Here is a 13,920-nt window from a genome sequence, read left to right on the forward strand (position 1 = left end):
TAGGTGTAATGTAACTAGGTTGGAACACTGAATGAAGCTGCACCTGAAATATGGTTTTTTGTTTGTTTGTGTGTTGGTATCTTTTGTTTTTGTTTTTTTCTTTTTCCTTTTTATATATATATATATATGTATTTTATTAGTATTATTATTTTAATTCTCTTCTCTATATTAACATTCTATATCTTTTTCTGCTGTTTTGCTAGTTCTTTTCCTAAAGCGATGCAAATGTACTAAGAAATGATGATCATACATCTATGTGATGATACTAAGAATTACTGAGTGCATTTGTAGAATGGAATGATTTCTAAATGTTGCGTTAATTTCTTTTCTTTTTTTTGATTAATAAAAAAAATTTAAAAAAAAAAATTCACTTGTATACAGTGAGCATATGAGGCTCTTTTGACTCTTTCAATTTCCTATGGTTATTAAATTGCTTATATTTCTTTTGTGAATTTTTATTTTTTCATTTAATAAGTGGATTAATTTATTTATTGTTTCACTTCATTTCTGTTGTGTTAAGAGACTTTTGGATTTATTCATTGATTTAATTTTCTCTTTTGTTATTTATCAATTTATGCTTTAATTTTATGGTTTTTCTTTGTTTCCTTTAATCATTTTCCCCTTTCTTAAGTTGAACACATAATTCACTTATTTACTCTTTCTTTCTTGTAATTATTTAAAGCTTCATTTATTATTATTATTATTTTTATTTTTTTTTTCACATGGGCAGGCACCAGGAATCTGAATCTGGGTCTCCAGCATGGTAGGTGAGAATTCTGCCACTGAGCCACAGTTGCACTGCCCTAAAGCGTCATTTAAATGAAATATTTAAAGCTACATATTTTCCTTTGAGCACACCCTTTATAGGTAGATTCTTTTGTGTTAGATATGTGATATTTTCACTATTATAGTTTTCTAAATTGTCGGGTTAGATTTCCTCTTTGAATAAATATTTGCTTACAGAAATTTTTTAAAAATACTTTCAGATTTGTTTTCTACATTTAAAATTAATTGCAAATTGTACTATGAGAAGAGAATATAATCTATACTAATACTTTTTAGCATTTACTAAAGTTTTCTATGCATAGTCATTTTAGCAAATATTATACAGATGCTTGAAAAGAAGATGTATTCTCTCTTTTCAGAATTCCAGTTTCAATGTACATCGATTGTATTTACTCTTTTATTTATGCAACTTAAATCATGTGTATGTGTATTCAAATTTTTTCCACCCAGACTGTTATGAAGAGAGATGAGCCAGAATTCCTGTTACTAATGTACTTTTGTCTGTTTATCCTTGCTCTTAGGAGGTTTTACCTTTATGAACATTGACAGCATGCTATTTGGGGAAAGTATGTAATAACTTTCATATCTTTCCTTTTTACATTATAAAGTTCTCTACTTGGTCTCTTTAATGCATTTTGATCTAAATTAGACTTTTTTTTGACATGAAGTACATAATTCTTGCTTTTTTTGGTTTTACTTTTCTAGTATTACTTTCTAATGTCAATCCTTTTCAACTTTAATATTTCTGAGATTTGGAATATCTTTTTATTCATTAGATTGAGTTTGTTTTGTTATCTATTCAGCTTTGTTTTTCTTTTAATAGGCAAGCTCAGCCTATTTATAAATAATATGACACAAATGTTTGATCTTCATTTTGTTTTGTATTTTTTTTAATTGAGGTGAATTTCACATAACATAAAATTAACCATTTTAAATTGAATAATTCAGTGACAATTAGTACATTCCTAATGTTTGTCAACATTGTTGTGCTTTTAAATATGCCATTGCGACATTTAAAAATGTGCTGTATATTGATATCCAGGAATGAAAGTCTCCCTGGTGGCATGGGAGATGACCCCCAGTGATGAGCCTGGTCCTGGCACCGTGGGATCAACAATTCCATCCTAACCAAAAGTGGGGAAAGAAATGTAACAAATAAGGTATCAGTGGCTGAGAGAGTTCAAATAGAGTCAAGAGGCTACTCTGATGGTTACTCTTATGCATGCTACCTATCATAACTTGCCAAACCCCAACCAAAGCCATTCCTACCAATCCCAAAGAATACCTAGGGCATTATATAAGATTTTACAATGGTCCCATGCACTAGGGTAACTCCCCCAGACCTACAACTTCCAGATGAGTCCCTGGACCAGAGAAGTCCTGAAATGCAGAGGGGTCTGCCTCTCCAGAACATCAACTAGTTCCATCCCCTTATCCCATATCATTGACAGTCCCTTCCAATGTGAAAAAGTTAGAATGGGCGTAGCCCAAATATCCCTAAAGAGTGGAAGAAAGATCAAAGGTGATGGTGGAGTTACGCAAAGAAGGTTGGGTTTAACAAATGATTATGAGTGCTGAATCATTGAACTGATATTTCTTTTAACCTCCAATACCTTAGAGCAGCTAGAAATAAAAACCTGAAACGGTGGAATTGTGACCCATGCCAAACTCTGAAATCTATTCTACAACAAATTGTTGTGCTGTACTTTGAAATTCATTGCTTTTATGTATACATTTATTTAAAGAGGAGAAGTATAACAGGACAGAGAAGATAGGATTTAACAAATGAGTATGACTGCTGAATCATTATATTGATATTTATGTGGTTCTCCAGTGTCTTGGAGCAGCTAGAAGAAAAACAAAAAAAAAAAAATCACAGAATTGTGACCCATACCAAACTTTAAAATCTGTTCTATAATCACTTGTTAAAATATACTTGGAAATTTATTGCTTTTTTGTATATATATGTCACAATAAAAAAGTATGTTCTATGGACTAAATATAATCCTTTACTGTGTTCACCTTACTTTTAACATTTTTTATTGTGAAATATAACATATGTAGAAAAGTGATGAGTTGCATAGTTCAGTTTAATAAGCAGTTTATAGAGCAAATTTCTTACTATGGTATGGGTTACAGTTCCACAATTTCAGGTATTTCCTTCTAGCTGTTCTAGTACACTACAGACCAAAAAGAAATATCAATATAATGATTCAGTAGTCAGAATCATTTGTTAAATCCTATCTTCCTTGTTATAACTCCTCCCTCTCATTTGATCCTTCTCCCAGTCTTTAGGTATCTTTGGGTAATGACCATTCTAACTTCTTCACATTGAAAAGCGGTGTTGATATATGGGTTGGGAGGTGGTGCATGATGTTCTTGGAGAGACTGGTACCCTGGTTTTCAGGGATTATCTGGCATAGGAAAAATCTGAAGGTTTTAAATTTCTAAAAGTAAATTCTTCATTTTTAAGTGAAACTTTATTTGTAAATGAAACTTTTTTTTTGGCATGGGCCAGCTCTGGGAAAGTAAGTGAAACTTTTATAGTATCTCAGATAAAGTTCTGGGTATTATTCACAGTTTTCAGGAGTCTGTTGGTTCGGGCTTGGCATACCATGGGAATTTGTAATACTTAGCAGAAGTTTGCATAAGAGTAACGTCCAGAATAGCCTCTCAGCACTATCTGAAATCTCCCAGCCACTGAAACCTTATTTTGCTACATTTCTTTTCCCCATTTGGTCAAGAGGCCATTGCCAATCCCACTATACCAAGGCCAGGCTTATCACTGGGAATCACATACCACATTGCCAGGGAGATTTATACCCCTAGAAGTCATATCCCATGTATTGGGGGGTGAGGGGGAGAGATACTGAGCTTATTTGTAAAGTTGGGCTCAGAGAGAGAGAGAGAGAGGAGCCACATCTAAGCAACAAAAGAGGCTTTCTGTAAGTGACTCAGGCAGAATTATAAGTAGGCTTGGTTGCCTGTTATAGAAATAAGATTCATAAGAACAAGCCTCAAAATTGAGAACTTGGGTTTATGAATTTTAGAGTCCCTAATGCTTAAGAGAATATCAGAAATTCTGCAGGTGTGGAAGTTTAATAGTTCCATATTTTTTCTCTAGTCCCTCAAAGGTGCCGCTGATAGCTTCAGCCGGGCCGCGCGACCGGTACACTGGGTGGGTTTGGGGCGAGCTCGCAGGGAATTAACCTGGGTAAGCTGAAGCCGGCGCTTTCCCCAGCCGGCGGTCGCGAGAAGTCGTCACTCAGGCCAGATGCGGGTTTTAAGCTTTTATTGTTACACTCTGGGATGGGCCACCCGGGAACCTGAGGAGTGAGACGTCTGGGGTCCGAAGACCCCGGGGCTCGGACGACCCAGAGCGGGGTAAGCGTGGGGCTTAAGTACTCTCGGGGAGGGGTGGAGTCTTGGGCGCACACGTCAGGAAGGGACAGCCAATCACACAAGGCAGGAGGCAGTTGCTAGGTTGAGGGCTTAGGTTAGGTATAGAGGAGTGAAGAGAATAACAGGAAGGCTTGCAGTTTAGTGGTGAGCTACGGAAATGGGCGGTTTACAACAAGAGGGGGAAGGGGGGAACAGAGAGGGGGGTTACAGGTACGGAGGGCAGAGAGTGAATGTAGAGAGGGAGAGAAGGATTAAAAAATTTTAAGCATGGCTAGGCTCCAGTCCCTGAGAAATATGCCACAAAAGGATTTTGCAAATTCTTTTTTATTATCTGCCCAACATACTCTCGATTGTATCATGGTATTACACTACAATATACAGAATTACAAGATCTCATTCCCTATTCTAGGTTCCATGTAATTAGGTTGTTTAAATGAACTGCCCAGACAGGTTAAGTTAGATTGTGCACTACCGAAAATTTAAATTTTGAACAAAATAAACATCTCTTCCTCGGATCTCACACAGAAGGTGAAGTTTAAAATACAGACAAAATCATCCTTTAGCCTGTATTCTGATCTACCTTAGTCCCAATAAGATTGGCCTCATTCTTATCTCTAATTGAAGCCTAATCTCTTTTTTGGCTTCTTTAATAGTTACTATATGGGGTAATGCTGACTTTCACACTGCAGAACTCTAACTCGGAGTCTTAGGTGTCATGCAAGTATGCAAAATTCCAGGGAAATACTGCATAAAGTTCCAGGGAAACACCAAGTTATAATTTATAAATAACACTTAAAACTCCGGAATAAATGTAACTGCTGTCAGGGCTTACAACCTAGGCCCTAAGTTTTTTATAAGTATTTTCTAAATGAGATCATAGAATATTTATCCTTTTGTTTCTGGCTTATTTTGCTCAACATAATGTCCTCAGGGTTCATTCACTTCCTTGCCCACCTCATGACTTCATTCCTTTCTGTAGCCATGCAATACCCCATCATATGTATATACCATAGTTTGCCCTTCTGCTCTTCAGCTAATGTATGCTTCAGCTACCTCCATCCATTGGCTATCGTGAATAATGCTGCCATAAACATCAGTGTGCAATTGTCTATTCAAGCCTTTGCTTTCAGTTCTTCCAAGCATATTCTTAGTAATGGGATTTCCTAATCATATGGTGACCCTATATCTAGCCTCCTGTGAATCTACAACATTACTCTCCAGAGGGGCTGCACTATCCTGCTACCCTACCAACATTGAAAAGTATACCTCTCTCTCCACATTTTCTCTAGCACTTGAATCTTTGTTTATTTATTTATTTTGAATCTGAAGATTTTGCTGAGATATATTCAACATAGCATATATTCTAACCAAAATAAATAATGAATGTCTCATAGTATCCTCACTTAGTTGTTCAATCATCTTTCTCTCAATTTTAGACAATTTTCATTACTCCAAAGAGAAAAATGACAGATAGACACACCCTCACCAAAAAGAGAACCCAAAAGACCATCTAACTCTTATGCCCCCACAATTATTTATGCCTAGTATTGTTGTGGTACTAGTGAGATATTCCTGTTAAATATAGTCCATAACATGCAATAGTAGCTTTTCCAATATACCACTCTATTATTAACTCTTTGTACAAGTGTTATCCAAGAACATATTTATATTTGTATTGCTGATCAGTGAGATATATGACTTTAAACAACCCCTTTCGATCATATTCACCTTCAATACGCACCATTACTATAATTCCACTAACTACCATCACCTGTATCCATTCCCATACATTTAAGTTCAACCTCATTAATAAGTCTGTACATGCTAGGTAGCCACTCCCCCTTTCCTAGCTTCTATCTATCTCTAGGTCCCCTATATTCTACATTTTAAGACTCTCAGTTTACATTTTCTAGGTGATTCATATTAGTGAAATGATACAGTATCTATCCTTTCATGTCAGGCTTATTTCACTCAGCATTATGTCCTAAAGATGTATTCATGTTGTGCATGCTTCAGGATCTCATTCCTACTTACTGCTGCATAATATTCCACCATATATATATGCTACATTCTGTTTATCCACTACCGTCCACAGTTGATGGGTATTTGAACTGTTTCCATCTTTTAGCAATTGTGAATAATGCCACGATGAACATCAGTGTGCAAATGTCTGTCACTGCTTTCAGCTCTTCTGAGTATACACCGACGATGGTATTGCTGGGTCATAGGACAATTTGATATTTAGTTTTCTAAGGAACTACCAAATAGTCTTCCACAGTGGCTGTACCATTATATACATAAATAAAGCCACCATTATACAGAAACTGGTGGCTGCTTCCACCAGCAGTGAGTAAGTGTTTCAATGTCTCTAGATTCTCTCCAACCTTTGTAGTTTTCTGTTTATTTAATGGGAACCATTCTAACAGGTGTGAGGTGATATCCGTTGTGGTTTTGATTTGCATTTCCCTTAATAGCTAATGAAAATGAACATCTTTTCATGTGCTTTTTCAGCCATTTGTATTTCCTGTTCAGAAAATTGTGTATTCATATCTTTTGCCCATTTTATAATTGGGTTGTTCGTTTGTTCTTTTGTAGATGAATTGTAGGATTCATTTATATAAACAATATCAAATATATATCAGATATATGGTTTCCAAATATTTCTCCCCTATTGAGTTGGCTTCCTCTTCACTTTTTTGACAAAGTCCTTTGAGGCAGAGAAGCATTTGATTTTGAGGAATTCCCATTTGTTTTTTCTTTCATTGCTTATGCTTTGGGTGTAAGGCCTAAGAAACTACCTCCTATTACTAGGTTTTGAAGATGTTTCCCTATATTTTCTTCTAGCAGTTTTATAGTACTTGCTCTTTATATTTAGGTCTTTGATCCATTTGAGGTAATTTTTGTATAGAGTATGAAGGAGGGGTCCTCCTTCATTCCATTCGCTTTGGATATTCAGTTCTCCCAGCCCCATTTATTGGAAAGACTATCTTGTTCCAGTTCAGTGGATTTGGGAACCTTGACACAAATCAATTGACCATAGATCTGGGGATCTACTGAACTCTCAATTTGATTCCATTGATCAATGTTTATCATTGTACCAACACCATGCTGTTTTGAAAATTTTGCCTTTATAGTAAGCTTTAAAGTAAGGATATGAAAGTCCTTCCACTTCATTCTTCTTTATTAGGATGTTTTGGCAACTTGATGCCTTTTACCTTCCAAATAAATTTGATAACTAGCTTTTCCAAGTCTGCAAAGTAGACTGTTGGAATTTTTATTGCTGTTGTGTTGAATGTTGTTCCAGTTTGCTAGCTGCCAGAATGCAATATACCAGAAATGGTATATTGGCTTTTAAAAGGGGAAATTTATTAAGTTGCAAGTTTACACTTCTATGGCTATGAAAATGTCCAAACTAAAGCAAGCCTATAAAAATGTCCAAATTAAGGCACCAACAAGAGGTTTCCTTCACTCAAGAAAGGCCGATCAAGTTCAGGGTTGCGCTCTCAACTGGAGGGGCACATGGTGACCATGGAGACATCTGCTAGCTTTCTCTCCAGGCTTCTTGTTTCATGAAGCTCCTTGGGAGGCATTTTCTTTCTTCATCTCCAAAGGTTGCTGGCTGGTGAACTCTATAGCTCTTGTGGCTCTCTCATCATTCTAAAAAGGGACTCTCCAAAATGCTTCCTCTTTTAAAGGATTCCAGTAAACTAATCAAGATCCACATGGCATGGGTGAAGTCACAACTCCCTCTAATTAATACCCACAACTGGGTGAGTCACATCTCCATGGAGAGAATCTAAGCAACTCTCCAACCTAAAGTGCTAAATAGGGATTAAAAGAAAAGACTGCCTCCACGTGATGGTTAGGGATAAAACATGGCTTTTTCTAGGTCCCATAATTCTTCAAACCAGCACAAATGTGTAGATAAATTTGGTTATCTTAATAATATTTAACCTTCCTATCCATAAATATATAATCTCTTTCCACCTATTTAGGTCTTCTTTAATTTCTTATAGCAAAGTTCCATAGTTTTCTGTATAGTATATCCATTACATCCTTGCTTAAGTTTATTCCTAGATATTTAATTCTTTTACTTGCTATCATGAATAGAATTTTTTTCTTAATTACCTCTTCCATTAGGTCATTACTTGTGTATGGAAGCATTACTTATTTCTGTATAGTAATCTTGTATTCCACTGCTTACTGAATTTGTTTACCAGCTCAAGTAACTTTGTCATGGATTTCTCAGGATTTTCCAAATATAGAATCAGGTCATCTACAAATAATGAAGTTTTACTTCTTCCTTTCTAATTTGAATGCCTTTTATTTCTTTTTCTTGTCTAATTGCTGTACCTAGAACTTCTCGCACAATTTTGAATAACAGTGATGACAGTGGGCATCCTTATCTCATTCCTGATCTTAGGGGGAAAGATTTCAGTCTCTCATCACTGCGTATGATGTTAGCTGTGGGCTCTTAATATATGCCCTTTATCATATTAAAGAAATTTCCTTTGATTCCCACCTTTTGAAGTGTTTTTATCAGAAAAGGATACTGAATTTTGTTGATTGTTTTTTCAGCCTCAAACAAGATAACCATGTGATTTTTTTTCCCCTTTCAATTTTTTAATGTGTTGTAATACAGTGATTGATTTTCTGATGTTGAACCACCCCACCTGGTCATGTTGTATAATTCTTTGGCATGCCTTTGGATTCTATTTGCAAGTATTTTATTGAAAATTTTTGCATCTATATTCATAAGGAAGATTGGTCTGTAGTCTTTCTTTCTTGTAGTATCTTCATCTAGTTTTGGTATTAGAGTGATGTTAGCTTCATAAAATGAGTTAGGTAGTGTTCCATTTTCTTCATTGTTTTGAAAGAGTTTTAGCAGGAATAGTGTTTTTTTTTTTTTTTTTTTTTTTTTTTGGAATGTTTGGTAAGATTCCCCTGTGAAGCCATCCGGTCCTGGGCTTTTCTTTGTAGGAAGATTTTTGATGACTGATCAAATCTCATTACTTGTGATTGGTTTGGTGAGGTTTTCTATTTCTTTTCAAGTCATTACAGGTTGTTCATGTGTTTTAGGAAATTGTCCATTTTCTCTAAGTTGTCTTGTTTGTTGGCATAGAGTTATTCATAGTATAATAATAATTTTTATTATTATTATTTCTTCAGGACCCATGGTAATGACCCCCCTCTCGTTTCTGATTTTGTTTATTTGCATCTTCTCTCTTTTTTAATTTGTCAGTCTAGCTAAGGGTCTGTCAATCTTGTTGATCTTCTCAAAGATCCAGCCCTTGGTTTTATTGATACTGTCTATTGTTTTTTCTTCAATTCATTTATTTCTGCTTTAATTTTTGTTGTTTCTTTTCTTCTGCTTGCTTTAGGATTAGCTTTCTGGTCTCTCTCTAGGTTCTTCATTTGTTCAGTAGGTTTTAGCTGTTTATTCCTTTTTAACGTATGCATTTAGAGTGTCAATTTCCATCCCAACAACACTTTCGCTGCATCCCATATGTATTTATATGTTTTATTCTCATTATTATTTGTCTGTAGGTATTTACTCGCTTCTCTTGCAATTTATTCTTTGACCTACTGGTCGTTTAAGGGTGTGTGGTTTGGGTGGGCCACGGTGGCTGAGCAGGCAGGAATCTTGCCTGCAATGCCAGAGGACCCAGGTTCGATTCCTGGTGCCTGCCCATGTGAAAAAAAAAGAGAGAGTGTGCGGTTTAACCTCCATACGTTTGTGTAAGTTCTGTTTCTCTGGTGGTTATTGATTTCCAGCTACATTCCATTATGGTCAGAGAAAGTGCTTAGAATAATTTCAATCTTTTAAAAGTTATTGAGACCTGTTTTGTGCCACAGCCTATGGTCTATCCTGGAGAATGTTCCATGAGCACTAGAGAGAATATATATTCTGGTGTTTTGGGATGCAATGATCTATATTTGTCTGTTAGGTCTAATTTGTTGATCACATTGTTTACGTTCTCTTTTTCCTTATTGATCTCCTGTCTGGTTGTTCTAGCTATAGAAGGGAATGGGGTATTGAAGTGTCCCACTATTATTGTAGAAACATCTGTTTCTCCATTCAGATTTGCTAATGTTTGCCTCATGTACTTTGGAGCTCCTTGATTGGGTACTTATATATTTATGATTGTTATTTCTTCCTGGTGAATTGACCCATTTATTAATATATAGGGTCTTTCCTTGTCTCTTATGACATCTTTGCATTTAAAGTCTATTTTGTCTAATGTTAGTATAGCTATACCTTCTTTCTTTTTACAGCTTGTCTGAAATATTGTTTTCCATCCTGTCACTTTCAATCTGTTTTATCCTTGGGTCTAAGATGAGTCTCTTGTAAACACCATATAGATGGATCATACTTTTTAATCCATTCTGCCAGTCTGTATCTTTTAATTGAGGAGCTTAATTCATTCACATTCAAAGTTACTGCTATAAGGGCAATATATGAACCATCCATCTTATCCTTTAGTTTTTATATTTCAGATCTATTTTTTCTCTCTCTCTCTTTATCCTTTAAGTTACCCTTATAATACTCTTCAATTCTGTGCCCTTCTCCAGGCTTCTCTTTCCTTTTTTTTCAGCCAACAGAACTGCATTTATTCTTTCTTGCAGTACAGGTCTCTTGTTGATAAGTTCTCTCAGGACTTGTTTGTCATTGAAAATTTTAAACTCTTCCTCACTTTTGAAGGACAGCTTCGTTGGATAAAGAATTCTTGACTGATAATTTTTCTCTTTCAGATATTAAATGTGTAACGTGTCATACCACTGCCTTCTTGCCTCCATGGTGCCATTGAGTAATCAATGCTTAGTCTTATGTGGCTACCCTTGTATGTGATGAATCACTTTTCTCTTGCTGCTTTCAGGACTTTTCCCTTCTCTTCAGCATTTAAAATCTAATTAGTATATATCTTGGAGTAGGGCTATTTGGATTTATTCTATTTGGAGTTCACTGGGCTTCTTTGATTTGACTATTTATGTCTTTTATAAGGGTTGGGAAGTTTTCCCCAGTTATCTCTTCCAATACTATTCTTAGCCCTTTACTCTTCTCCTTCTGGGACACTAATGATTCTTATATTTGTGTATTTCATGTTGTCCATCATTTCCCTGAGATCCAGTTCAAAGTTTTCCATCTTTTCACCATTTGTTCTTTTCTCATTCTCCTTCAATTGCCCCACCCTCTAATTCACTTTTTCTTTCTTCTGCCTCCTCAATCTGTTGTTGTGTGTCTCTGGTATATTTTAAATTTGATAACAGTGTCTTTCATTTCCATAAAATCTGCTATTTTTCTATTTACTCTCTCAAATTCTTCTTTAGGCTGTTCTAGTGTCTTTTTGATATCCTTTATGTCTTTAGCCAACTCATTGAAGATATTTCAGAGATCTGTTTGTACTTCTTTGATTAGTTGTTCCAAATTCTGTGTCTCCTCTGGCTTTTTAATTTTGTCACTTTCCAAATTCTGTGTCTCCTCTGGCTTTTTAATTTTGTCACTTGGGTAGGCCATATCTTCTTGCACCTTTAGTGCTTTTTAATTTTCTGTTGATTTCTTGGCATTTGAATACCTTGATAAAATTATTTTGAAAGTTGATTTCCCTTGCTCACCTAAGATTTTAATAGTTGCTTGGGTTTGCATTGACAATCATCTGTGGCACATGCTTTATCAGTAATTCCCAGCCAGACGAAAGCCAAGGCCTCCTGGAGGAGCTGCAGTTCGATTTGGACATCTGTAGATGAACAGCATTTGCTAGAGTGCACGTTCCCTGTCTTTCCAGCAGATGGTGCTCTTGGGCCATCTCTTCCCTCAATCCTGCTTTTCCCCAACTGAGGCTGCCCACTGGGCAGGGTCCAAACCAGGTGAAAATCCAGTCAGTTCAGCAGGTCTCCATGCACCCAGGGGTGAAGTGTGAGCACTGAACACCTTGGTGGGGAATCCGCTTGAGGGCAGGCTACGTCTGGTGATTCCTAGGCTTCCAAGTGGAATAACCGCAGGCTGTGGGACTGAGATGGTGGCGGAGATGGGAATGAAGGAGAACGCAATGCCTCCCTCACCTACTCCAGTCAGCACAGAGCAGCTGTCCCCAGAAGTGGTCACAATCAAATAAACTCACCCCATCCTTTCAGTCACAATTTCTCTACTTTTTCATCCAGGTCCTCCCTATATAATGTTGATGTCCTCTCTGGCTGCTCATACCTTGGAACTGCTGCCCAAGTCTTTTTTTTTTTTTTTTTTTGCCTTTTCTCTACTTATTCCATGGTGGAGAAGTGAGTGCTGCCTCTCCTATTCTGCCATCTTCCAAGAAGTCTCAATTTACTTTCGTGGTTGTTCTATCTTAAGAAGATTTTAATTTTTGTTCTATGTTTACCTTTGTAACTAAAACACATATAATACATTTAGTCCTCTTTTCCTCCACTAACAATAGTATGTTTCTGAAATCTATAGCCACTATCAAGTTTCCCAGTGGGGTCTTTTTTCCTCCACTTTCTCTCATGTTCCCATCTGTTCCATCTCCACTCTATGAAGCATCTTCAGAGTTATTTGAGAATCTTGAGTTTTAGGTGACTCCTAGTTTTGTCAAAAAGTATATTTTGTATTTTTGTTTCCTTTCTCCTTGTTACTTATGGATAAGTTCCAGGAAGAGAAGGATAAAAGGCTGGCTTTTTGTCACCATATTCAAACTGGAAGTCCAAGTCATGACTTTTATCATCCATTCTGCAATTACTTTGTGCTAGACATCAAGCATTTTCTTGGCTTTGACAATTAATTTGCCTCCTAATTTACTGTTTTCTGGTACCCTTTTCATTCCTTATGATTTCCCAACTTGCTGCATAATTCTGAACTATCCGTTTCGTGAATTCGTTCGGCACCTTAGGTTATTGTCTATTACCACCCAGACATTTTAATTTATTTAAAGCAGATTCTCTCTTGACTCCATAGCTAACTTGGACATTCATTTCTGTTCTTTCGTATTGTTCTATTCTTTAAATTCTGTTACATTCTTTCCATTCTATTCTAACCTCTTTGCTAGAAAAAAAAAAGTAGAAACAAAATAAAAATAGAGAGGTTCTGCTGTTGCTTTGTTGTCCTTTAACAATGTTATCACCCCCATGCAGCACACGCTCCCTGTCTATGAAGAGGGAAAAGCCCTGGTTATAAAACAGGATTTCTGGCTTTTTTTCTTTTTTTTTTTTAAAGGCATTCATACCTTGTTTTCTAGGTGCTCACAAAGTGAAATATACAGCTTGGAATTGGCTGTCCTCCCTAAGCGAGTATTCATTATTTATAGATGCTAGAATGAATATGATGATTTACTGTTTAGCAGAGCTAAATGAATTTCTCTATCTCAAAATCCTTGCCCTAAGCCTTTAATTACACAATATTTACCATTTGTTCTCTTTGTCACACCTTCCACTGCCATCAGGTCTCAAACATATCACCCTGAGAATCTTTTTGGACATCAGTACCTCAGACAATATTTCATGATATTAGCAAATTTATGTTTCTCTTTGCAGAATTTAAATTGTAGCTCCAGACAACCCATGTCTGAATTGTTCATCTGTATCTCCACAAGGCTACAATGAATTAGAGCTTGTGTTGCTAAAAATCATTTTGGTCCACATTTTTTAGCTCTATCTTAAAACTCCCTAATTCCATCCACTTCTACGTATTAAATTTTCTAACTGCAGAACCAACCTTTCTTCAAACAAAAACATAGATGGATA

The 13,920-nt window shown here is 36.1% G+C and overlaps 1 long non-coding RNA gene across 13 annotated transcripts in view; it reads right to left on the minus strand.

The window, feature by feature from the left end:
* LOC143691674 (uncharacterized) overlaps positions 1-13,920 on the minus strand; it is a 102,268-nt gene that overhangs the window by 84,553 nt on the left and 3,795 nt on the right. The gene's annotated exons all lie outside the window — the stretch shown is intronic.

The sequence above is a fragment of the Tamandua tetradactyla genome, chromosome 7, assembly GCF_023851605.1.
Source record: "Tamandua tetradactyla isolate mTamTet1 chromosome 7, mTamTet1.pri, whole genome shotgun sequence".
Lineage (NCBI taxonomy): Eukaryota > Metazoa > Chordata > Mammalia > Pilosa > Myrmecophagidae > Tamandua > Tamandua tetradactyla.